The following is a 24,354-nucleotide window of genomic DNA, read 5'->3' on the forward strand; positions in this document are numbered from 1 at the left end:
CTGCGGGAGGGAGAGGGTGACTTCTGCTCTTTTGGCTGACTGCTAGGGGTGGCAGAGGCCAAAACCAGGTGGGCCGGGAGCGGGCAAGAGCCCTGCTGGGCGCTGGGCAGGACGAGGCTCCGGACACCTCCTTTGTCTCCCCTCCCTGGGCTCCTCGCTCCACCTGTTGCCTGAAAGGAACTTGGAGACGGGTGAGCCCGGCCGGCTGCCTTCCAGGCTCATAGGAGGCCAGGCTTGAGCTGCCCGCCCGCGAAGCCAAAATCGCAGTCCTGCCGGCTTCCCCGACATTGTCCACAGAGGGTTGACCTGATGGCCCGAATTCTTGCCGGCCGACAGCTCCACCCAAATGGACCCGACGCCGGATCACGCTCCCCAGCCCAAGCCACAGAGGAAGGCTTAATCCTCGGCACCCCAACCTAGGGGAGAGGCTTCACACTCCGCCGGCGCAGGGTGACCTTTGGGACTTCCCTGGACACCATCCTCCTACCGCCCAGAGCCAGACCCCCCAAGCCCACCCCTCCGACAGGAAGGAGCAGGAGGACCACTCCACCCAGGGGCACCACCACTCGAAGTCAGCTTCACTTGCTTTCTCTTCTACCCCTTTCCTCCCAAGTTATGCGCGCCTCACGGGAGCCGGCCCTGGGAAGACGCAGGCACGGCACTCTGACTGGCGCAAGCCAAACGCCCACACCGAGAGTTTAGCACGGGCTCTTGGGGCACTGGAGGAACCCCATGCAGACGCACTGACGGAGCTAAACTTTACGGCCAAGGGCCCTACCTGTGCAGAAAGCCAACTTGCTTGTGAAAAAGACTCCTCTTTCGGCTCCCCTTCCAAACTTCCAAATGCCTCCCAATGGGAAAACACAGACACTGAAACACCCAAACGGGCCTAACGCTGGGGCCAGGCGAAAAAGAAAAGCAAGGAAAAGATTTCTAAATGGCCACCCTGCCACAGTCGTACAGCTCCGCAAGTGAAACCCATGGGAGGGACATTACACAGAAAAGGGGAATGGAAAGCTGGCCAAATTGAGATGCTGTGGAAAGCTACAGCCCCATCGCTACTCCTACTCTGCACACTTCTTGCAACAGCTGATGAACGGCCAGGTGCTTTTTGCATCCAAGCCCACACCAGGGGAAGACCTTGAGAAGTTTCCCGTGGCTTGCCTGGTTCAGCTGGTCAGAGTGCGGCACTCGTGGAGGCCAGGGGCACCAACTTATATGGGCTCCTGGGGCTAAAGCCCCAGGAATATTCACAGTCAGGGGCTCTGCTCCACCAATATTTGGAGCTAGGTTTCTCCCCTGCTTGGAGCGCCCCCCCCTGCCCCCGCCTCTCATCCCCCCCACCCCCGCCGCCGCCGCCGCCGCCGCCGCCGCCGCCAGGGCTCGAGCTTCCCCCCCGCTCCCCGCCCTGGAGCTTCCCTGCCTGAACGTAAAGAGCGCGCAGCGCGCGTCTCTCTGCCTTGCTGCTGCTGCTGCTGCCGCCTAAGGGCTACAGCATAAGAGCAGTGCAAGCTGCTGGTGCTGTAGCACCTCAGGAGGGGAGGGAGCCGTGCCGTGCCTGGCAGCCCTCCCCTCCCCTGCCCCTACCTGGAGGAGACGCGAAGGGACTTCTGGCTAGGAGACGGACATTACTCACCTTAGCAGCTGCTGGGGCTTCCGTATTTGACCCTATGATTCCCCCCCCAGCCCCAGCCCCCGCCCCCACTCCTGCCCAATGCTGGGGAAGGGGGGCAGCCCCACCCCCTCCCACCGTCCCCCAGGGAAGCTGTGGTGAGGGGCAGCAGGCTGCAGCAGGGGTCAGGGAGGCAGGAAGCCATATGTGAAGGCAGTGCCCCTCCCTACCACAGGGCAGATGGGGGAGGGGGTTCATAGGCCTACCTGAGCAGCTGGGGCTTGGGTGTATTTTGTGCCAACTTGCCCTCCCTGTTCCCCCCCCCAGCCACCACCCTGCAGCCCCCCCACTCCTGCCCCACGCTGGGGACGGGAAAGCCCCATCCCCTACCCCCAGTGAGGCACAGCAGGCTGCACAGGGGAGGCAGGAAGCCACATGTGAAGGCAATGCCCCCTCCCCCAGCACCCACCAACCCACCCGCCACAGGAGGGATGGGAGATGGAGGCTTCCTAGACCTGAGCAGCTGGGGCTTGGGTGAATTTTATGACACCCTGCTCCCCCCCCCCCCCGCCATAGCCACCACTCTGCCTACCCCACTTCTGCCCCATGCTGGGCAAGGGGCAGCCCCATCACCCATCCACAGTGAAGTTATGGTGAGGGGCAGCAACACGGAAGGCCACCTGTGATGGCAACCCCCCCGCCCCAGTACCCATCATAGGGGAGGGGAGTGAGCTTTCTGGACCTGAGAGGGGCCCTAGGAGCATGTGCAGTGACTGTGGTGCAGAGTGAGTGTGCTGTGGGGGGCTGAGGGGGAGAGGAGGGGTCCCTCCCCTGGAGCTTGCTGCTGCCAGTGGTGGTGATGGGGAGTCCTCTCTGGCCCTAGCCCTGGGGCAGCCTGTCTGCACCCCAAGTTCCTCATCCTCAGCCCTGCCCCACCCCAAAGCCTGCACCCCCAGCACCGAGCACGCTCCTGCACTGTGAACCCCTCATCCCCAGCCCCACCCCAGAACCCTCACCTGAGGGGAAAAACGTGCAACTTAAATTTGGTGGTCAGTTTGGAGTATCATTGTATTTAGCACAATATTTGATTATTTTACACCCTTCAAAGTATGTAACTGGTCGTATGCAGGTGTTACAAACTGGGAATGTGCTTAATGTTTTCTCTGAATACTGTCTGTGTGCCTCAGTTTCCCCAATGCATTTCTCAAGGCTCTAGATGGTGGGATAAGGGGGTGTGATTGTTGTAGAGCCCGAGAGGGACAGTGTGATGCCGTCTGCACAGAGAATGGCCAATGCCCTGTCTCCAGGCAACAGATGGCCTGGGCCCTCCCCTGCAAAGGTGCCAGCTGAAGGTGTTGGTGCGCTCCCTCCAGCTCTGACGGTGCCCGTCACTCCCGACCCGCAGCCCCTGCTATCCCAGTCCTGACCTCCAGACTCACAGTTCTGCTGGTGCCCCTCACTCCCGACCCGCAGCCCCCTGCGCTCCCTCCAGCTCTGACGGTGCCCCTCACTCCCGACCCGCAGCCCCCTGCGCTCCCTCCAGCTCTGATGGTGCCCCTCACTCCCGACCCGCAGCCCCTGCCATCCCAGTCCTGACCTCCAGACTCACAGCTCTGCTGGTGCCCCTCACTCCCGACCCGCAGCCCCTGCTATCCTATTCCTGACCTCCTGTGATGTTATGAGTATAATATAATATTTCATTGAAAGGTGACAGGGCCAGAAAGAGTTAATTAACTCACCTCACCCACTGACCTGACCCATGGGTGAACCTTAAGGACTGGTTAGGAAGATCTGTAAATGAATAGAGCTTTGAAATGCAAGTCTGCATTATTAGAGGTAGAAGGGGAGATGTTTGCTCAGGGCTTGTGATGTCAGCAAACAAGTCTTGTCTATTGCTGTAGTTTTAATTCAAAGATCCAAAAAGGAATATTAATATTTATGATCATACTTGAGTAAAATAGTATTATTGTCTCTGTGTCTCTTTGAAGGTTGTGCTAACCTGGATCTGAACTGTTTAATGGGTAAATTACCCTGTGCTAATTGCCAGGATGTTTGGGAGAAGGAGTTAAGCCTATTGTTTTCTCAGGCTGAAAGGCTGCTGGAAATATATAAGAACCTGGGACATGATCCTGCTTCATCTCAGATCTGCTTTGGGATTTAAGAGGGGGAAACCTTAAGCCATAAGGATTGAGATCCTGAGTCACTGACTGGAGTCACCCTGAATATGGACATTGGACTATCACCTCTGGACTATTTCTAAAAGGACTTTTGGCAACTACAAGCTCATCTCTGCTATGCATCTGAACCTCAAGAATTGAATTCAAGTCTGTCTGTATATTGATCTTTTAACCAACACTCTCGCTCTCTCTTTTCTTTTTTAATAAATTTTAGCTTAGTTACTAAGAATTGGCTGTAGCGTGTATTTTGGGTAAGATCTAAGTTATAATTGAACCTGGGTGTGTGGCTGATCCTTTGGGATTGGAAGAACCTTTTCTTTTATGTGATGAGATCAGATTTTCAGGAATCATCATCATATCTGACATGTGTGTCTGGACAGAGGCCTGAGGCTGGGCACTTTAAGGAAACTGCGTGGTTTGGACTTCTGAGTAACTAGTGAAGTGCTACAGAAGCTGTTTTGTGCTGGTTGGTAAATCTAAGTATTGGAATAACCACCAGCATTTGGGGTTTGTCTGCCCCGTTTTGTTTGAAGTTCACCCTGATTGAGTGACCTCAGCTGGCTCCCACAGGCAGCACCGTCACACTGCTCCTTTCTAGTCACACTTTCTACACATCCAACATTAGTATATAATGTTATACAGATCTATCCCAACACCTGCCAGAGGTCCTCTTGTTGCCGGCCCAAAAAGGCCTGAGGCAGCAAACAGTGGTTCGTTGCCCGGTGTGCGTCGCACTAATTATCACACCAGGGTGGAGAATGCAGAAAAAGTTTATTTGAGCTCAAGTAAGGTGCCAGGGAGATATTTACCATCTCAAATCCTGCACACAGATAAAAGCTGTGTGTCTCTTCTTATACATGATTTCAGTTACACATCTCTATTACCCCCCACACTCCTCCCCTTACTACCCCCCCCCCCTTCCTCCTCCCATATAGTAGACACATTGTATAGCTAGCGTTTACATTAACAGGTTAAATCATTCTTGACAGCAAACAATCTATCTGCTAGTAACTTTTCAAGGCTGTTAGCCTGGTTCACTTCGGAATTTATTATCTTGTCTCCCCTCTTTATAAACTAAACACAAGTAATAAAAGGGGCCTCTTTTTACTATCTCCTGCTGTCCGTGTTGTACTGATAAGAAGCAGTTACACATTCCATTCTCACTTCTAACTTGGGAATTCAACTAGAGTTTAACATAAAGGGACTCTTAGACCAGCATAAAATAACTTTGGTTCAATTCAGGCCTAGTACAGAAAGACTTCATTAATACTGTGGTTTTCTACCCTCCTGAATTATCTAGGAATATGCCTAATGGCACCAACAATTCCCCCCTTTGAGAATACTCAACAAACATTTGGTTGAGTTTTCTCATACTTTGAAGACAAAAAACAATTAAACTCTAGGGAGCTGGGGTATTCAGTCCCACATTCATCCTCCCTATGGACCCGGTAGGATTCGGTATGTGGAAGCCCACACCCACCCTAACCGGTCCTCATGCCTGGAAGGAGCATTGTGAATGTCCATACTTCCATCCAGAAAGTGTCCAAGTATGTCATCCCCCTGACCACAGATCAGATGGTTCCTGATAGTCTGTAAGGGCAGTGGGCCAAGTCTGGTGCTCAAGATCCATCTAAATATACCAGATCCCACTGCAATACCTTCCCAGTCTCAGTGATTCTCAATACCATCTCTGTCAGCAACTTCTGGGTCATAGAACTGAGGGTGGAAATGACATGTAACCCACCAACTCCAGCCTGTATTTGGGATAGCTGAGCTCTAAAAATAAGGCTAGTGGCCCCTTCTAGTTAGCCCAATTTCTTATCATGTTCCCAGCTTGTAAGAATATTTCAAATGGCTGCTGTATTATTGGCCTGAGTCCACAGAGATCTGGTCAATTCCCTCTTCTTGCAGAGGAAACAACCCAGGCTTTCTGTTGTGCTAATCGTATGGCAGCCCCTTGTGAGCAATACATGCTGAAGGATTTATCCAAACCACAGGGCGCAGCCTGTAGAATAAACCCCAAAATCTAATCAATACCACAGTCTCAAACAGGGGTCCCACAAATTTCTTCCTGTCAGTGTATAATTCTTGGTTTCTACACCAGGGTCAGTCCTTAATGTCCTTTTTGGTCAGGAAATCCTGGATTCTGACACTGCACAACGCTGTTGGTGGTCACCAGGACTTAATAAGGGTCTTTCCAGCATAGAGCCAAAGCAGTCTTTCGCTGGTGGAGCTTTACATCGATCCAGTTTCCTGGTTCCAAGGGTGGCAGGACTCCTAGGGTCTTTGTGTAGTTTGTCTTTACCTGTGAAAAAAGAAACCTAACACATTGCATTAGTGCCTGTCAGCGATTTGCAGACTCTACAGCTGTGTGGACACATTTAAGCCTCCCTTGTCTTGGTTGTTAGCTAAGTCTTAGCTGAGAGCAGTGTCCTGAAATGGGGCTAATGCCCTATCTTTAAACTCAGCATGTTAGCTATTTTTCCTCAGTTAACTCGTCCTTCTTCCTTTTTCCTGTTTGGCTTTTTTTAACCTACAAAGGAAACTTAGCCTTCACTTATACATCTTTTTCTAACAATGAACACATATACATTGCCTTTATACAGTACATTAGTCTTATTATTTAAAGTTTATCACATCTATCCTTTCACTAAAATAACTTTTTCCAGAGCTTTGGGACAACAAGTTAGGACAAGCACACCCACTTTGACGAGTTTATTTCATACAACCTCTAGTCCAATAGTTTCCCACCATCCTCAGCCCTCTGGCTAGAAATCTGAGATAGCCAGAAGGATCCAAATACAATATGGGGAGTGGGTTAACTTTCCATGTCCTTGCTTCCAAAAACTATTAGTATGCAAGTTTTATTAACAATTTTCAATTAAAAGATTTGGCCAATAAAGTTTCTCTTTCTCTTACTTAAGGAGATGTATTAGACTTTAGTATACCATATTTTTCCCAATTTATCCAAGCACTTTGTATTCCAAGTTGAACAAAACAAGTATCTGTATTCCAATCCAGACCATCCCATAAACAAAATAATTTTGGCCACCAGACAGACACCACAAGACAGAACATAAAACAAAACATAATTTTTACTGTGCCATCAAAGGCATGGTATGTTGAATGCTGTTCAGCTAGCATCAGTTTTCTCTGATTATCTGAAAGACAAAAACAGGGGTCTACCTTTTCTGGGTAGTCAATCATCACTGAAAATATACAAATACCTTAGTTGATTTCAGGCAAAACAGGGGAATTACTCCATATTTTTATATATATATGTTTCATAGGCAGCTTAGGTCTCAGTGACTTCTACTTTATCAGTTAGATAACTTGCATCAATACAGATGCTTCCTGACTTGCTTTGTACTTTTAACTCCTGCTTTTAAACATTGAAAGAAAACATCATCACTTATAGTGCCTTTAGAACCTAATAAGATTTCAATTACATAGCACTATATACATTCTTTAGATAATTCAACTAAATGGGTCATAACCAAATGATTGCAATCTAATAATTTCTTTGCCTGAATTTATTTACAAACATTTCCAAAACACCAAGAATTTTTCTCTTTAGCATTTTTACAAAGTTCAACTGCTGTTCCCTCCAGCAACTATGGAGTTAACTTTTCACACTGCCTTAAATCACTCACTTGTTTTCTTCAACAACCATTTTTCTCAACTTAAATCATTATTACAAGTATCCTCCTGGATATTTGAAATCCCCATGTTTATACCTATTTACTCCTTTCTTCCACTAGACCCTCAAAAGTTTCCAACCCATTTTTCAATCTCTCCGTCTGTTGCCTGCCTGCCTGGGCCCGATCCTTCTTTTCTAGCTGAACCGTTCTTTCCCTAGACACCAATTTGCTCCACTGCCAGTTTTAACTAAGGGGGGGGTTGGCTTCTCAACTAGCCCCCACCCTTCTGGTCTTTTTCCCTAAAACATTTTAACTCACAAGACTACCTAAGTCTTCCCTTGTGAGGCTTGCCACCTGGGCAAAACACATGGCCCACTGGTGTTTAATTATTTAATTTCCCCTTGTAGCAAACACACTGCTATTACGGTGTATGCTGAGCACAAATAGTTAAATTTTGGCAAGTCCCTGAAGGACTGGTACTTGCTTAACCAGGGCTTCCTTTTCTAACTAGAAATCCTGTCTCAAAGCCTGCAACTTGCCCTGAGCGCAGGTTTGAGTTGCTGTCTGGGTCATGATCTATGCTCTTAATTGCTCAATTCTAGTTATCAAGTACATATTTGTTCTTTTTCTCCAACTACTCTATTGCCCAGTCCTGCTGCAACTGGGGGTAGAACCCCTTTCTAGTTCTCAGACTTACTGCAGCTGAGAGTAGGCTCACCTTTAATCATGCAATCCTCAACATATAACACCAACAGTTCCAAACAAAAGAAACACAACATAACAAAGGTAAAACAAATAGATGGTGTAAATTCTATAGGGCTTCCCCATTCTCAATTACTCACCAAACTGTGACAAATCTGTTACCAATTTATCTACTGCAGGACGTTGGGGGAGGATAAAACACACCATATAACCAAACCCCAAAGCTTCCCCAAGCCTTAAGCCACTTTAATACTCACACATATCCAGACGACCACGTCTGTATATAACATTCAGAGAAGGGGAATAGGTGGACAGGAGATTATTCTGTATACAGCTTATCCAGTATTTCCAACATGCTTCCACTCTTGGGAGAGCTGTTCTTTTACACCCTGGAATCTCCTGCAGTGTCTCTTTCAGAGATCCCAGTTCAGGTCACCAAGCCATACCAGCTCTGGGATTGCAAAGACTGTTAAATCTCACTGAACAGTTAAGCTTTGCAAATGCAATCTCAGTTCTGTAACTTAGATTACCTTTAATTTACCTCTGTCTATATTTTCCCACAGCCAGCTGGGGCTAAAAATTTTTCTTTATACTTAACATAGTCTGACCTAACACGCAGAGCAGCTCTCTCTTTATCTCTGGCCTTAGCAGAGTTTCAAATTAACCCATTCCTAGACGAATTGCTCACACCGTGTCAGAGGCTTTTCCTTTGGTAATTAAAAGCTCCTCTGAGATATATGATCTTATCTAGATTGAAGGTACCTTCTAATGGACATTGTTTAGATGGATTTTCACGCGTGTAAAGATTCCAATTCTCTAAATACCTGCAGGTTTCAGGACCATAATGTACGTACATGTACTATGCTGGGGTACCCTTAGGGGGTGAGGTAGAATATTTAGACTGTCCCTTCCCCCCTTTTCCACTTACACACACAAAGAGGGGGGCCCTGTCCGCGCTAGCGGCTCATAAACTAAGAATCTCTCCCTACAGGACACTCACACAGGAGAGATTAACGAGGATGACTGACTCTTCTACATCTCCTTTCAGCAAAGAGCTTCGGCTAGTCTCTGGGAGACACAGCGCCGTATACTCTAATTGCATTCAATGAGATGATCAGACTGTCAGTAGCCCACACAGAAAGGAAGTGGGGGGGAGGGAAGATGGGTTCACACATTCCTAGACCCAGGCAGCTTCCTCGCCGGACGATGCCAGGCTGAGTCAGCCCACCGTGGGTCGGATCTCCTAAAGATCCACTAGTTACTGGGCTTGCGTTAGACTACTCCTGATCATTAGCATTTGCTTCACAGGTTAATCTGGGCGTCTTCCAGCAACAGACACTCACACTGGTATACACACACACACACACACCAAGACCATTATTCCCACGGACAATCCTCCTCCCAGTGCAGCTCTGGGGCATATGATGGGGGATTTTTACAAGAGCTCTTTATACAAACAGTTTCAGAAGCTACCCATTCGCTAACAAAACAAAAATAATTGAAGGATCATGTTGTAATTAAGTGATCCTTCTGGTGGCCACCTTTCCTGGCTCTCTAGTTGATATTGAGGCCAGTCTACTGTACAGAACCTTTTTAGTTTACCCTTAGTCATTGGATCCAAACCAAACACTTTCCAATTTGCTAGAATGCATTCTGGGGGCATACACCGTGCCCTGCCTGTACTCTATCCCTGCCCCATACCTATGGGAAGACACTGGGCGTCCCCAGGTCTTAACAGGCAAACAAAAGGTTAACAACACTGAACTGTTCCTACCTTTTCCACAGGACCGGTTCCTCACCGTCGCCCACAGCTGCTTCTCCACTATCTGAGTGCGTTGCACCGTTGTGCCTTCCAAGGTCGGTCTGACACGTCCCTGCCGAGGCCCCCGGTAAAAGCACCGGTGCGCGCTGGGCGTCGGCTGTGACTGTCGTCCACCGGCCATTGGAGGAGTCCGGGCAAGGCATAATTTTGCCTCGAGCCCACCCAGGGACGCCAAGACTGTTGCCGGCCCAAAAAGGCCTGAGGCAGCAAACAGTGGTTCGTTGCCCGGTGTGCGTCGCACTAATTATCACACCAGGGTGGAGAATGCAGAAAAAGTTTATTTGAGCTCAAGTAAGGTGCCAGGGAGATATTTACCATCTCAAATCCTGCACACAGATAAAAGCTGTGTGTCTCTTCTTATACATGATTTCAGTTACACATCTCTATTACCCCCCACACTCCTCCCCTTACTACCCCCCCCCCTTCCTCCTCCCATATAGTAGACACATTGTATAGCTAGCGTTTACATTAACAGGTTAAATCATTCTTGACAGCAAACAATCTATCTGCTAGTAACTTTTCAAGGCTGTTAGCCTGGTTCACTTCGGAATTTATTATCTTGTCTCCCCTCTTTATAAACTAAACACAAGTAATAAAAGGGGCCTCTTTTTACTATCTCCTGCTGTCCGTGTTGTACTGATAAGAAGCAGTTACACATTCCATTCTCACTTCTAACTTGGGAATTCAACTAGAGTTTAACATAAAGGGACTCTTAGACCAGCATAAAATAACTTTGGTTCAATTCAGGCCTAGTACAGAAAGACTTCATTAATACTGTGGTTTTCTACCCTCCTGAATTATCTAGGAATATGCCTAATGGCACCAACACTCTGGTAACGCGGATTCGGCAGCATGCCTGCGGGAGGTCTGCCGATCCTGTGCCTTCGGCGTAACCACCACCGAATTGCCGCTGAAGCCACAGGACTGTCGGAGCTCCCACAGGCATGCCACCTAATCCGCATTACCAGGGGACCTCCTGCAGGCAGCCTGACTGCCACCCTCACAGCGATCGGCAGGCCGCCCTCCGCAGCTTGCTGCGCTGGTGCCTGGAGCCGCCCCTGTCCCTGACCCAGGGCAGAGGATATTGAAGCTGAACAGCCAGAGCTTGCAAGATAAATGGGGCAGGGGGGCGAGGCCTGGCGGTGTTGGCAGAACAGGAAAGCATCAAAGGGTTCTATGGCAACCAGGGGGATTGGTGGGAGTCGGTGTGGGAGGAGTTGGTGGCTTTGTTCTGGTGGCCAGGGTAACACCACAACATTAAAGACACCCACTGAAGGCCACCCACAGACTAGCATGACTGGCTCCCCTGCCTGGATGGTCTTGTGGAAATCCCACAGGCAATGCTGCAGGACTTGGAACCACTGGTTTCTTTAATGTTGTGGTGTTTGCCCGACTGCCGGAACAAAGCCACCAACTCCTCCCTGACTGACTCCAACCAATCCCCTTGGTTGCCATTGAACCCTCTGATGCTGTCCCGTTCTGCCAACACCGCCAGGCCTCGCTGTCCTGCCCCTTTATCTTGCAAGCTCTGGATGTTCAGCTTCCAATATCTTCTGCCCTGGATCAGGGAATTGCCCACATTGAGCACACGGTGAGAGCTGCGTGATCCGAACAGTCCATAGGCACCACCCTGCACTGGGCTGTCGACGTGCTCTCCTTCACGGAAATCCGGTCAGTGCAACTCCTGGCCTGTCCCCGCAGAAAGGTGTATCCCCTCTGCGGCTGGTGTGAGCTCAGGTCAGAGGAATAGGAGGCTACCGCCTGCCCTCCACTGGTTCCACTGTGGAGAAACACGTCCTCTAAGCCAACCTTGCTACAGACCTGCACCAGGTAGTGCTCACCATAAAAGAGTTTCCTCTGACGGTCAGGAAAACAGGACCAGCAGTCCTCAGGCCGGCTGCACCAATTGAAATCCCCCCCGACACCAAAAACAGTGCGGTCCAGAGGAAGGGAGCCAGTTCCTTCATAGAACTTTCCTTTCATGCCTTAACTGGGGACCATACACACTAATATAGCCGTAACCAGTGCCATGGAGCACAAAGCCCACCAGTAATGCTCTCCCTGGTCAGAGCTCCAGCCCCTTCTGTACTCGCACCATGAATGTGAAGAGCAAGACTCCAACCCCATCATTCTTCACTGGCCTGGAGGACCAGAGAGATGGGCCCTTCCACCAATCACCCTCTGCCCATCAAGCTACCCTAGAGTTGTTAATGTGCATTTCCTCAACACCCACCATGTCCAAGTCCAGCTGCTCCAAGGCAATGAACACCTAGCATCTCCTCCTGGGCCCCCAAATCCCTGCCACCTTCCCATTTTCACAGATGCCCCTTCCAGGGCACTGCCCTCACTCAGCTGCACAGAGGAGTTTTCATCCCCTATTCCTGCCTGTCACTGCCCAGCACCCCTATCTGGCACCATTCCTGAGGGCCACCCTGCCTCACTCTGTTCCTGCCACATTGGGTCCACCAATAACTCACATAGGAGAGACAGCTCCCATCCTTCATTGTTAAGGGTCAGGCCAGCCAACTAGGGGCAGAAGCCCACAGTTTTTTTTTTCCTATTGCAGCTCAGGGACTCACCTTGGGTGCAGGCACAGCTGTGCTCCCAGAAAACAAGCCACCCCTGTACAAAGAGGGATAAAAGGGCCTGCCAAAGCCTGGGATTGAACCAGGGACCTTTAGATCTTCAGTTTAACGCTCACCCAACTGAGCTACTTTGGCAGCAGCATTGTAGTATTTCGGCCTGTTGCTCCTCTGCCCGGGATGTTTTTGCAGCAGTTGCACACAAAAAGGACGTTATTGTGAGCGGCCCATGAAGACAAGGCTGCCTGCCTTGCTCAGCTTGACTTGCTGCCTCGCCCCGTTCCTGCCTGAGTTCCCGGATTGACCTGGTGGTGGAAGGGGACTGGGGGCCAGTGGCGCGGGGAGGAAGTTGAGCTGGACCCTGAGCAAGACTAGACCCTGGCAGTGAGAGTCTGGCCACCACTTGCCGCCCCACCCTGTTGTCCTGGCTTCCCCCACTGGGCGTCATTTCGGGAGGCAGCAGCACTTGATGCACTTCCTGTGGGGAAATGGCTCCTTGGCGTCCAGCTGCTAGAGTGAGAGCCAGGAGAGAGCAGTGTCTGGCTCACCGTGGGGGAGAGAAGAGACCTGGTGACTGCGGATCTCCCTCAGCCTCCCCCACAACGCTGGTCAGTTGTATTGTCACTGTGATAGTCGGTGCTTCCCTTCAGGGCTGGCCCTAGAGGGGTCTGGGGTCAGGGACAAATCCCCCCTTTCCTCCCCAGGCCCTGCCCCCACTCCCCCCCTTCCCCCAAGCCCCCACCCCTGTCCCATCTCTTCCCAGCTTGCACCTTCCTGCCCCATTCCTCTCCTTCTCCCACCTCTTTTTGTCCCTGCTCCTCCCCCTCCCCCACCAGGGGCGGCTCTAGGAATTTGGCCGCCCCAAGCACGGCGGCACACCGCAGGGGGCGCGCTGCCGGTCGCCGGTCCCGCAGCTCCGGTGGACCTCCCGCAGGCATGACTGCGGAAGGTCCACCGGAGCCGCCTGCCGCCCTCCCGGCAAAATGCCGCCCCAAGCGAGCGCTTGGCGCCCTGGGGTCTGGAGCCGGCCCTGCTCCCTGCCCAGCGCCTCCTGCATCCCACTGAACAGCTGATCACTGGCAGGTGGAAGTCACTGAAGGGGAAGAGGAGGAGCTTGTCAGCAAGGCCTGTAGTGGGGGGGGGGAGGGAGCTGGCTGCCAGTGGGTGCTGAGCACCTATTTTTTCCTCTGTTGGTTCTGCAGCCCCGTAGCTCCCATGGAGTCGCTGACTCAGCTCCTTTCACACGCTAGAGAGAGGAGCAGAACCAGGGCTATGGCTGATCTATGGGGCACTAGGTGAGTGGCAGAGGCTTCAGGCGCTGAGAGTTTGTCTGACCCCTCAGGGACACAGTGTGAGGGGGTGTCCCAGGGATCTCTATGAATGGAGCAGAACTTGCGGTGGGGAGAGAATTGAGAGTGTCTCAGGGGGTTGTACAGAGGTATTGCCCGGGTGAGGGACTGGCTAAAACACAGGCCTTGCTGTGAGCAGGATTCAAACCTGTGCAGGTGAATCCTATTGGATTTCAACTCCAGCATCTTAACCACTCAGCCATCACAGCTGTGAGCACAAAACTGCCCCAATGCCAGAGAAACTGGTAAAGAATCACAATGCCCAGGCGTGAAGTTTTCTGAACCACAGAATTCCCACCGCAAACCTGGCTCCCGAAGCACAGGGGGGATTGGGGGGTTGTTCTCTTTGCTTAGCCATGTGCAGTCGCACAGAGAGTGCGTTTAAAAGTCTCCCCTCCCACAGAGCAGGAACGGGGAAATGATTCTCAACTGGAAGCTTGATGTGAATGAGGATGTCTGGGCCACAGGGCCAGGGACTGGCCTTTGCTAGAGAAACCAGTGACACACGGAGCCAGGCTAAGGAAAATGTTTCCTGGAGTCAGTAACTGGACGAGCAGCAGTATTGTGCAGAGAAATGTCTCACAAGAGGAGTCAGCGCATTGGTAGTTCGGTGGCAGAAGTCACAGCTACAGCGGGGGAGGTCTAGCTTTGGTTTCTGGCCAACAGAGGGATGAGTTTTATTGTCTCCAAATTTCAGTAGAAAAATTCAGACCCAAACTGGGTGTGGTGGGGGTTTCTCTGGTTTGTTTGTTTTTCTCATTTGAAATGTCCTTGATCATTTTTCTGGAAAAACTATTTGGACAAGGCCAGGGAAGTGTTAGAACAATTATAAATCTCCATGGGAGTGAGGGGGTCTCTCAGCACCAGGGGAGGGGTGGAGATTTTCATGGAGGGGAGTTGAGGAGATAAATGAGAGGCTTTTGCTCCAGCAGAGGGAGCGGCTTGGCAGGTTCATTTTTACCAAGTGAAACCCCCCCCCGCCCACACACACACGTTGCTCCCCTGCTGCTGCTACCCCCAGATCAAACCCCACTGTCACCCCCAGCATGTGACCTACAGCTTCCTGCTGACAAAGCCCTTATCTATCAGAGACAAAATCCCCTCGTCTGCCCCTTCTCCCAGCCGAGCCCTCCCCCCACAGAGCCCAGGACAACCCTGACCTAGCCATGCCGGGGGGTCGGGCTTAATCTTCAAGGCCGAGCGCAAAACCTTCAGCCGGGCACGTTTCGCTCCCTTCCCACCTCGGCCCAAGCGGCAAGGGAGAAACGGAGACACGCCGGCTGGAAGACGCCTCCCTCCCACTTCTCTGTAGCCTGCTGTGACGTTATTAATATGAACTGGGACCGTAGAGATCATTGTTGCCACCACTGTTATATATGTGCAGCAAATACTGTGCAAAGGTTGGCGTGTGAGGTGTCTAGGACAAGGTTATGATTGGCTGGTTATAATGACGCTGGCTGTATGTGTGGACCATTTTTGTATCTGAAGTTATGAACATGGGCTCTGTACTTGTATCTCAAATGTATTTGATTTCAAGTAGCCTCAGTGTCATCAGCCCCCAACTCCTTCAGGAGCCCATAGCAAAGAGACCCCCCCCCCCACTGTCCTGGACTCCCTGGGAGGTGCCTCCCACCCCCCGCCCAATGGAGCACCAAGGATTAAAGTGGCAGCATCTAGTGTCAGTGGGGTTCAGTGGCTCAGGCCAGACACCTGAGCTGGAGACCGGCCCCCATAGCACTGCTCGAGGGCCTGGGCCTGGGGTATTCACAGCCCCCTCCCCACCCCTCCGAGCCCAGCCTGGCTCCTCACCTGGAACAAAGCAGAAGCGTCCGTCGGCCTCGCTGCTGTCCGAGTCCCAGGCGCTGCTGCTGTCCCATGGGGAACGGGCCGAGCTGCTGGGGCTGGGAGAGGATCCTTCACCTCCTGCCCTGGGAAGGCTGGAAGGTCCCCACTGACCGGGCAGGGCGATGCCTCCTGCTGGAAATCAGGGCTGGGTTCCTGGGGCCGCTGCTGCCCACACAACAAGCCCCGGAGCCACCCTGCCCGGTTCTGCTCCTGGGCTGGGTCCTGCCTGCCCAGCCGCATCCCGGCCCAGCTCCATTTTGGCCTGGCCGGTGCCTCTCCCACCTCGGCGCCTGCGCCGGGAGCAGGTTTCCTCTTCCAGAAGGCTGGGCACTTCCACCTCCTGGCCCGGCCGGGAGCTCCTTCCCCGCCAGTGGGGACGGAGGGGCCGCTCCGCTCCTGGGGAAGATGGCAGCTGCTCCCCTCAGGCTCTGGGGCCACCTTCAGAGCCTTCTCCCTGAACCTCCTCAGGAGCCCGGCCATCCTGGAACCGAACGGGGAGCAGGCGTGAGTCCGGGGTCAAGGCAGCCTCTCACTAACCAGCCTGTTTGGTCCCTCCCCATCCCTGCCCCAGCCAGAGCAGCTCCTCCTCCCCCCACAGGGGTGCAGGGGGTGCAGGCTATACACACTGGCAGGAGTTCATTGCATGATCTGCTCCCCCTCAACGTTCCCCCTCCTCATCCCTGGGGCTGCAAGAACCGGGGAGTCTCGTCCTTTTCGAGCACTGGGGTCAGTCACAAAGACCATCGGTCACTTTGGACAAGCAGCTCCCTCCTGCCAGCCCAGGACACACTCACACCTCCCCCCCAACCTCCCGCCCAGACTAGAGAAGGAACAGAACCCAGGAGTCCGGACGTCTCCTGGGAAACCATTCCCCACGTCAAAGTCCCTCGGCATAGCAAGGCCAGGGCCCCCTCGTTTCCCACTGATTTCCATGCTCAGCAGCTCCCCGGGTCTGGCCCAGCTCAGAGACTCTCAGCCTGGGGAACAGTCTCCCACAAGGGAAGGGCTGGGAGCCCCATTGCTGGGACCTTGCCAAACACACTGGAGACAGCTCTGGAGAAGCCCCTCCCCGGTCTGAGAGTGAGGGGCTCCTGGGGGCTGTTTGCAAATCCAATCTCCTTTGGGAGAGATTCTCTCCCCCTCTTTCTGCCTCCCCCCAGACAGACAGGGGACGCCACCAAGGAACCCTAATGCCACTCACTTGCTCTGGTGACGGAGCGATGGATGGAGGATGTTCAGTGTCATCCCTCGCCCTTCTCCTCACTCTCCAAGCCCAAGGCAGGCTGGAGACAGGGGTGGTAACCTGAGGAGTTACCCTGCCCAGCCAGCAGGCAGGGTGATGACACTGGGCGATCGGCTGGCTGGGAGAACAAGAGTCTGTCTCATTGCCAGGGAAAGGAGACACTTGGCCAGCAGCAGGGGGTGCAGAACATCACCCTAGTGCGGGGGTGACAGCGCCTCCAGGATCCTGAAATCCCAGCACTTTACACACCTTCCTGGAGCCTCCCAACCCCCCTGGGCTGTCGGGACTGCGACCCCAACCCCACTGATGAGAAACAGGCCTGGGGAGGGGAAGCGACTGGCTCAGGGTCACACCAAGTGTCAGAAGGATGGATGGGACCCAGCAGTCCTTCTCTCCAGGCCCCTTCGCTAACCACTGCTGCACACTCCCTCCCACAGCTGGCAATTACAAGCAGCCCTCACGGCCGCTCCCCCTGCCTTTGAGAGGGAGTGTGCTGCGCTGGAGTGACTGGGCCAGGGGATGGGGAGTCAGGACTCCTGAGTTCCATTGCTGGGGATTTAATACTTTCCCGCTAGTGGAAAGTGCTGGGAGAATCCCCCAGCCAAAGCTGCTCTGACAGCGCTAAGCAGCATCTGACCATTCTAGGTCAGAGCTGTCGAAGAAAAACTTAGTTCTCGCTTTTTGTTTGGGTGCAGCAAAATTAAATACTTTATTATTTCTCCAGTAATTACCATGGAGGGAGAGAGTGCCATAGGACACAGGGTCCTGGACAGGTCTCTCAACTGGTAAACAATTACATCAAGCCTTTATACCTTTTTTACAGACAATTTCTAGCAATCATGGAGACACTAAAAAGCAACAAATACATTTTGTTTATACATAAGCTTTTCTGCTATCTCACTAGAAAAACTAGACTGCAAGACTGCATATTGCAAGGTCGTAATAACTTTCACACAATTCACTCTGTCCTACATTATCTTGCTTCCTCACGTCACCAGGGTCACAGTTAGCCTAACTCAAGATCATTAAGATTTCTTCAAAACCTGGTTAATTATTTACTGGCTTCCACAGAGCGCACTGCCCAGGAGGAGGAGGGTTTGGCTCTGGGGTTTCACTTCAGCCCAGTCTAGAGAGAGGGGCCCAGCCATGGAGTTTGGCTCAAGAAGACCAATTCTGCAATTTGTTAAGGGTGTTTTCAATTCTGATCGTGTGCTCCAAAGTGGTTGGTGTCATTTGCAAATTTTAGAAGCATGCTCTCCACTCCATTTCCCAAATCAGTAATGAAAATATTGTGTAGTACCGGACCCCGGACTGATCCCTGCCGGACCCACTAGGTTCACCCTCTCCGTTGGACAGCCAGAAATGGAGAAGGGCTCTTGGAGTCTGGGCTTTCAACCAGCTCTGCACCCACATGACACTGATTGCGTCTAGACCGCATTTCCCTCCTTTGCTTGCGAGAATGTCCTATGGGACTGTGTCAAAAGCCTTAGTAACACTGAGATAGATCCCATCTACTGTTCACCCACTTCCACTAGGCCCAGAACCCTGCCGAAGAAGGAAAGAGGATTGGTTTGGAATGATTTGTTCTTGACAAATCCATGCTCACTTGTCCTAAGAACCAAAGTGTCCTGTAGGTGCTGCTGACAAACTGAGTGTTAGAGGGCTTGGCTACACTTACAAATTTGCAGTGCTGGAGCAGGGTGTGAAAAAACACCCTCTCCAGCGCTGCAAATTGCGGCGCTGCAAAGCGCCAGTGTGATCAAAGCCCCAGCGCTGGAAACGCGGCTACCAGCGCTGTCCGTTATTCCCCACAAGGAGGTGGGGTACGGACAGCGCTGGGAGAGCTCTCTCCCAGCGCTGGCGCTTTGACTACACTTAGCGCTTCAAAGCGCTGCCGCGGCAGCGCTTTGAAGTGCAAGTGTAGCCACAGCCTGAGAATCTATTCCAGTATCTCTCCAGCTGTGGAAGTGAGGCTAGCTAGTCTGTAAGTCCCAGGCGTCTCTTTGTTCCCCTTTTAAAGATAGGTCCTGTCCTGTTCATGGATGGGAAGATGTACTTTTTCAGGGATCTCAGATGAGAACTGGGGTACAACACCTGGTTTGTTAAGGCCACAGTAATGGAGGCAGGAACCTATTCTCTCCTGCTGGCAAAGAACCCCAGGTACCTAAGAGACAGGGACTCACATCCCTAAATGGGCTTTAAAAAAGTATGTGGTTAAAAAGTTTGGCCCCGACCATTTCTTGTTTCCACAGACTAGACATCTGAGCAAACTTTAGAATTCCTTGGTGCTAAACACCGTGAAACTCCCCTTTCTCCTTCACAGAGGCCTTTAACACCCCTTATCTCACTCAGGCTCATGACTGCCCAGAGTTCGAGAATTGTCCCTGTTCCCATTGGACAGATGGGGAGGAGCCTGAGGTCCAGAGAAGAGAAGTGACCTACCCAAGGGCCTACACAGCAAGGCGGTGGCAGAGCCAGAAAGAGAAGCCACCAGTCCTGACTCCTGTTCTAACAAACAGCAACCCACCCAACCAGAGGCAGGGATAGAGCCCAGGAATCGAGATGGTGGGGAAATTTCATTGAAACCATTTCTGTCAGAAAATCCCCTTCAGACTAAACCAGTTTGTTTCTCGAAATCAAAACAAGTGGGATGAAAGTTCTTTGCAAAAATATTTTGTTGCAAAACAAAAGCATCTCCTGTTAGTTAGTGTTTTAAATTGTCTCGTCACACACAAAGAGGAGACACTTAGATCACAAACATTAGATAAGATGCTTCAGTCTGAGCTAAGTCGTTGCTGCTCTTAACAATTTCAAAATAAAAAAATACAAATAAAATAGACTATTTCAGCTATTCTATTATGTCATAATCTGATCAGAGTAAACATGATAGGACACCTAATATTATGCTCTACTCCTAGTGACACTCTCCAGTGGATCCCCATCCTCCACCCATCGTGAGGTAGGTAGGAGTGGATCATTATTATCCCTACTTGAAAGAGGGAGAAGCTCAGCCTGAGAAAGGAGAATTGGCTTGTCTTAGGTCACACAGCCAGCCAGTGGCAGAGTTGGGAATAGGACCCAAGAGCCCTGATTTTGAAAGTAACCATCGGATCTTGAATTTCAGACACTGAATGACTTGAGTAAAATGTTCTCAAATGAGCTCCAGACCAACAACACTGCACAGTAATTATTCAGCAAGTATTTTAGGAGAACTGCAAAGTTAGAGAGAATCATGAACTGCTCAGAGACCATTAATGCAGCGAAGCAGCAAAATTTGTCAAACATATGACTGGTTATGACTTATTTCCTTGGTCTTCAAAGAGAACAACAAGGACCTGAGTCTCCTCCCTGTCAATAACCCCCTGCTCAGCCAATCAGGGTAGAGACTGAGGATGGGAGGCTGAGGATTCTCACCAGAGACAGCCCAAAGGATGGCCCAGGTCACTGGTGGGGATCACTGCCCGAGCACTATTTCAGCCCCACATTTTTGGGTGGGCCTCCCACAGTGGGAACTGCCGAGCACTCCCCCGCAACACACACACACACACACACCCCTCCTGGTGTTGGGAGGGGAACAGATGAAAGGACAAAAGAAGCAAGAGACAAAGAGAAAGGAGGGAGGGATGAATGGAGGAAAATATGAAACAAAAAGGACAAACCCTAATGTCCCCAGTGATTCTATGGAACAAAATCCCAGGTGCGGAATAAAATTCTGCCTCCTTAAGCTCATGTTTTCCATGCCTAGAATTCAACTATCACCGGATGCATCAGACTGAACAGGTTTCAAACCTCAAGGAGGCTCTTACCTTCTAAACAGAGATGGCTGTTTTCTAGTAAAATCACTAAAAGGGAAGGAAAAAACTCGAAAGAGGTTCCTCCTGGCGCTCACATCCATGAACCCGAATACTCTCTCAGTCCTCAAAGAGAGACCTGGAGAAGGAGACGTGCTGAAGCAAAGCCACAGGGGTCTCTGAGGTTTCCCTGGCCTCTCGCCCCTGTCCTGCCTGCCTGATGTCAGCATCTCTCTGTGAGGTCACCACCTCCCCACCACCTTTGACCACTAGTGTGAGGTCCTGCAAAAGGCCTTTGTGATGTCACTGCCACACCCCTCCCTTGCTGTGCTAATGTCCTGCCCCTGCCCAGGCACTTTGGAGGTTTGAGCTACTCCCTGTGGATCACCCCACTCAAGGAGCGTTCGTTCTAGGAAGCAAGCCGGCTAGACAGGAAAACATCAGACGCTGCTCCCAATGCTACACTCAGTTTTTCAGAAATTAGTTGACTTTATGGCCAGAAGAGACCATTAGAGCATCTAATCTGACCCCCTGCATATCACAGGCCTCCTGTATGACACCAGAGCTACTTTTGGAGCAAACACATCCCAGAAAGGCATCTAGTCTTCATTGAATGACATCAAGAGATGGAGGATCCACCACTCTCCTTGGTAGCTTGTTCCTGTGGTGAATCATCCTCGCTGTTGAATATTTGTGCCTTAGTTGTAATATGAATTTGTCTCTTTTCACCTTCCAGCCACTGGGTCTTGTTATGCCTTTCTCTGCTAGATTAAAGAGCCCTTCAATACCCAATCTTTTCTCTCCATTAAGGCCCTTCAACACTTCAATGAAGTCACCTTTCATTCATGAAGGACTCCCCGTCGCCGAATTGCCGCCGAAGACCCGGAGCGGAAGAATCTCCGGAGGCCCAGGCCCCACGAGAGTTTTCCAGAGCCCCCAGAGTTAGTGAAGGACCCCGCTCCAGGAGCCCCGAAAAACTCTTCTGGGGGCCCCTCCGGGGCCCAGGGCAAATTGCCCCACTTACCCCCCACCCCCCGGGCAGCCCTGATGGGACCTGGAGCTACTGTTATTTCAGGACTCCTGTGAGACTTTCAGCTGGTTGGTTTGCACTCTGCTCTCATTGCTTCCCTCTCGGGACTCTCTCTTCTCCCTCTCTGCTGCTCTCCTCCCCTAGATATTGAACCCAGCCGTTGCTGCTGCTAACACCAACTGGCAGAAGGGCCTATAAGCCCCCTGCCTGAGGGGACGCCAATGCATGTGGGGGGCCATAAGCAATATGATATTTTCTGTCTTATTCTCTATCCCTTTCTCAATGATTCCCAAGATTCTCTTTGCTTTTTTGCCCGTCGTTGCACACTGAGTGGATGTTTTAAGAGAACTATCCACAGTGGCTCCAAGATCCCTCTCTTGAGTGGCAACAGCTATTTTTGGCCTCGTCATTTTATATGTAGAGTTGGGATTATGTTTTCCAATGTGCATCACTTTGCATTTATCAACAAATCTGTCATTTTGTTGCCCTTTCACCCAGTTTTGTGAGCTCTTTTTGCAACTCTTCGCAGGCTGCTTTGGACTTAACTTTCCTGAGTAGTTTTGGATCATCTGCAAATTTAGCCACCTCGCTGTTTACCACTTTTTCCAGATCATTTATGAATATGTTGAATAGCACTTGTCCCAGCCCCCCTGGGGGACACCACTATTGACCTCTCTCCATTTTGAAAACTGACCATTTATTCCTACCTTGTAACCAGTTATTTACCCATGAGAGGATCTTCCCTCTCCTCCCATGAGAGTGTAAGAGAGCAGAATAGGGCTTCCTTGGGAGGGGGCGTGAATTGACAATATATCAGGGGGTTGTGCACATTTACTGTCCTGGTGAAAAAGTGTGTCTGATACTCAGCCTTTGCTGCGCCTGCCGGCTGTGACTGCTGAGGACATTTTCCTTCTCTGCTCCAGGGTCTCTCCTCTGCCAGATGCTCAGCAAGTCAGGCCCCCTGCAGACTATGGCAGAGCAGTTTGGTAATAGGGTGCAGGACTCACCACGTAAGAATGTAGCTGCTGTAGCACCTTGACTGACCATGAGCCAAATCCTGCAGCCCTGACAGCCCAGGATAACCTGCCACTGATGACAATGGGAATTGTGCCTTTGTAACTAGCTGCTGGTACCTGAGGTCTCAGCTATGGATTAAACTGGTGGCAAACACAACTTCAGCCAAAGAAGAGAAGGATGTAAGTGAAAGAGCAAAGCCAGCCCTGGGAAGCTGCTGCAGTCCCGTAACCACAGCTGGAAGGGAGAAGAGGAAAAACTCCCTAAAGTGCTGGGCGCAGCCCTGAGAAAAGGAAGTCTGTCAGTGAGATCAGTAGCAATAACTGTGAAATGACAGAGTGCTTTGTCCTCTGTGCCGACATGGTTGAATTGTGTTACTTTATTGTGAGAATAAGCTTTAATATATCCTGCTCCAATTTCAGGATGGGTCTGTAACCATAATCAGTCTCTGTGGGAAGTGGCCTCTAGATAGCAATCTTTGGGCAGAGCTGGCTGAAGAACTTTCCTACTCACCAGGAGATCCTGGCTTGACCTGACAGTTCCTCCTTGCAGAACCTGGCTTTTGTGTCAGGCTCCTTTCTTTTATTTCTTCTCATAAAAAGAAAAGACCTCACTGCACAATCCTTGTAAGAGCTTGTTCAAGACACAGAGACCCTTCCTTGCAGCTAAGTCTTGGAAAGTGTTAAATGGTAAGTCTGGAGCTGATGGAAAGGTTACCATGACTCAAGTTGAGGTGAAGCTGCTGTGACTGAAACACAGAGCACTAATCAGTATCTGATCACGGCAGCTTGTGGGAGAAGTGCATGTTAGAAGCCCTCTATCAACTCAGCTGTGGCTTTCTGTGCACAGAGAGCCAGACAGCAAAAAGTCTGCAAGTCTTGAAGGAAATGGGGAATGTCTGTACTTTGGAATTTGAAGGTGTAGTCTTGGACCATCAAGTGTAGTGGTTGCAAATGCACTCTTGGGGAAGGCACCATGGCTTAACTGGCTAAAGCACCTGTCTAGTAAACAGGAGATCCTGGGTTTAACTCCCAGTGGTGCCTTGTTCTATAGCGTTCATCTCTTTGCTCACATTTTCCTGTGTCCTTCTAGGAAACAGAAGAGACCTCCCTTGACAATCCAAGTAATTGCTTGTGAAGGAAAAGACTTCTTTCCAGCGGAGCGTTGGAGAGAATCAAATCCTCAGTCTGGAGTTGATCAAAAGGCTATTGGCATTGGCAAGGAGGTTGTTCCGGCTGCAATTTGCTGTGACAGGAGAGCCTGTGTTGGGCACCCATGCAATTCGCTGAGGCTATCTGTGCACAGAGCCCCTTCTAGAGGGTTCTCTGCAGGGCTTGCAGGAAATGGAGAATTACTGTCCTTTCACTTTTCATGTTATTGTTGATGAAAAATGGAGCAGTTCGGGGAGAAGTCCCAGAGTGTGGCACCATGGCAGAGGTTCCCAAGAGAGCTGCTGGATAAAGAGCAGATTCAGGATCCAGCATCCAGTGCTGCCTTGCTGAACGTGCCTCCTCTTGTCCCCTTTTGGTCAATCTTTTTTGTTAAT

The 24,354-nt window shown here is 51.1% G+C and overlaps 2 non-coding genes across 2 annotated transcripts; one reads left to right on the plus strand and one right to left on the minus strand.

Annotated features, from left to right (window-relative positions):
* Nucleotides 1–12,601: 12,601 nt before the first annotated feature.
* On the minus strand, nt 12,602–12,674 carry TRNAF-GAA. The gene has a single exon. It is a non-coding gene; the product is annotated as a tRNA-Phe (tRNA).
* Nucleotides 12,675–23,777: 11,103 nt separating this feature from the next.
* Nucleotides 23,778–23,851, plus strand: TRNAT-AGU. The gene has a single exon. It is a non-coding gene; the product is annotated as a tRNA-Thr (tRNA).
* Nucleotides 23,852–24,354: the final 503 nt, after the last annotated feature.

This window comes from Mauremys mutica, unplaced genomic scaffold (assembly GCF_020497125.1).
Source record: "Mauremys mutica isolate MM-2020 ecotype Southern unplaced genomic scaffold, ASM2049712v1 Super-Scaffold_100101, whole genome shotgun sequence".
NCBI lineage: Eukaryota > Metazoa > Chordata > Testudines > Geoemydidae > Mauremys > Mauremys mutica.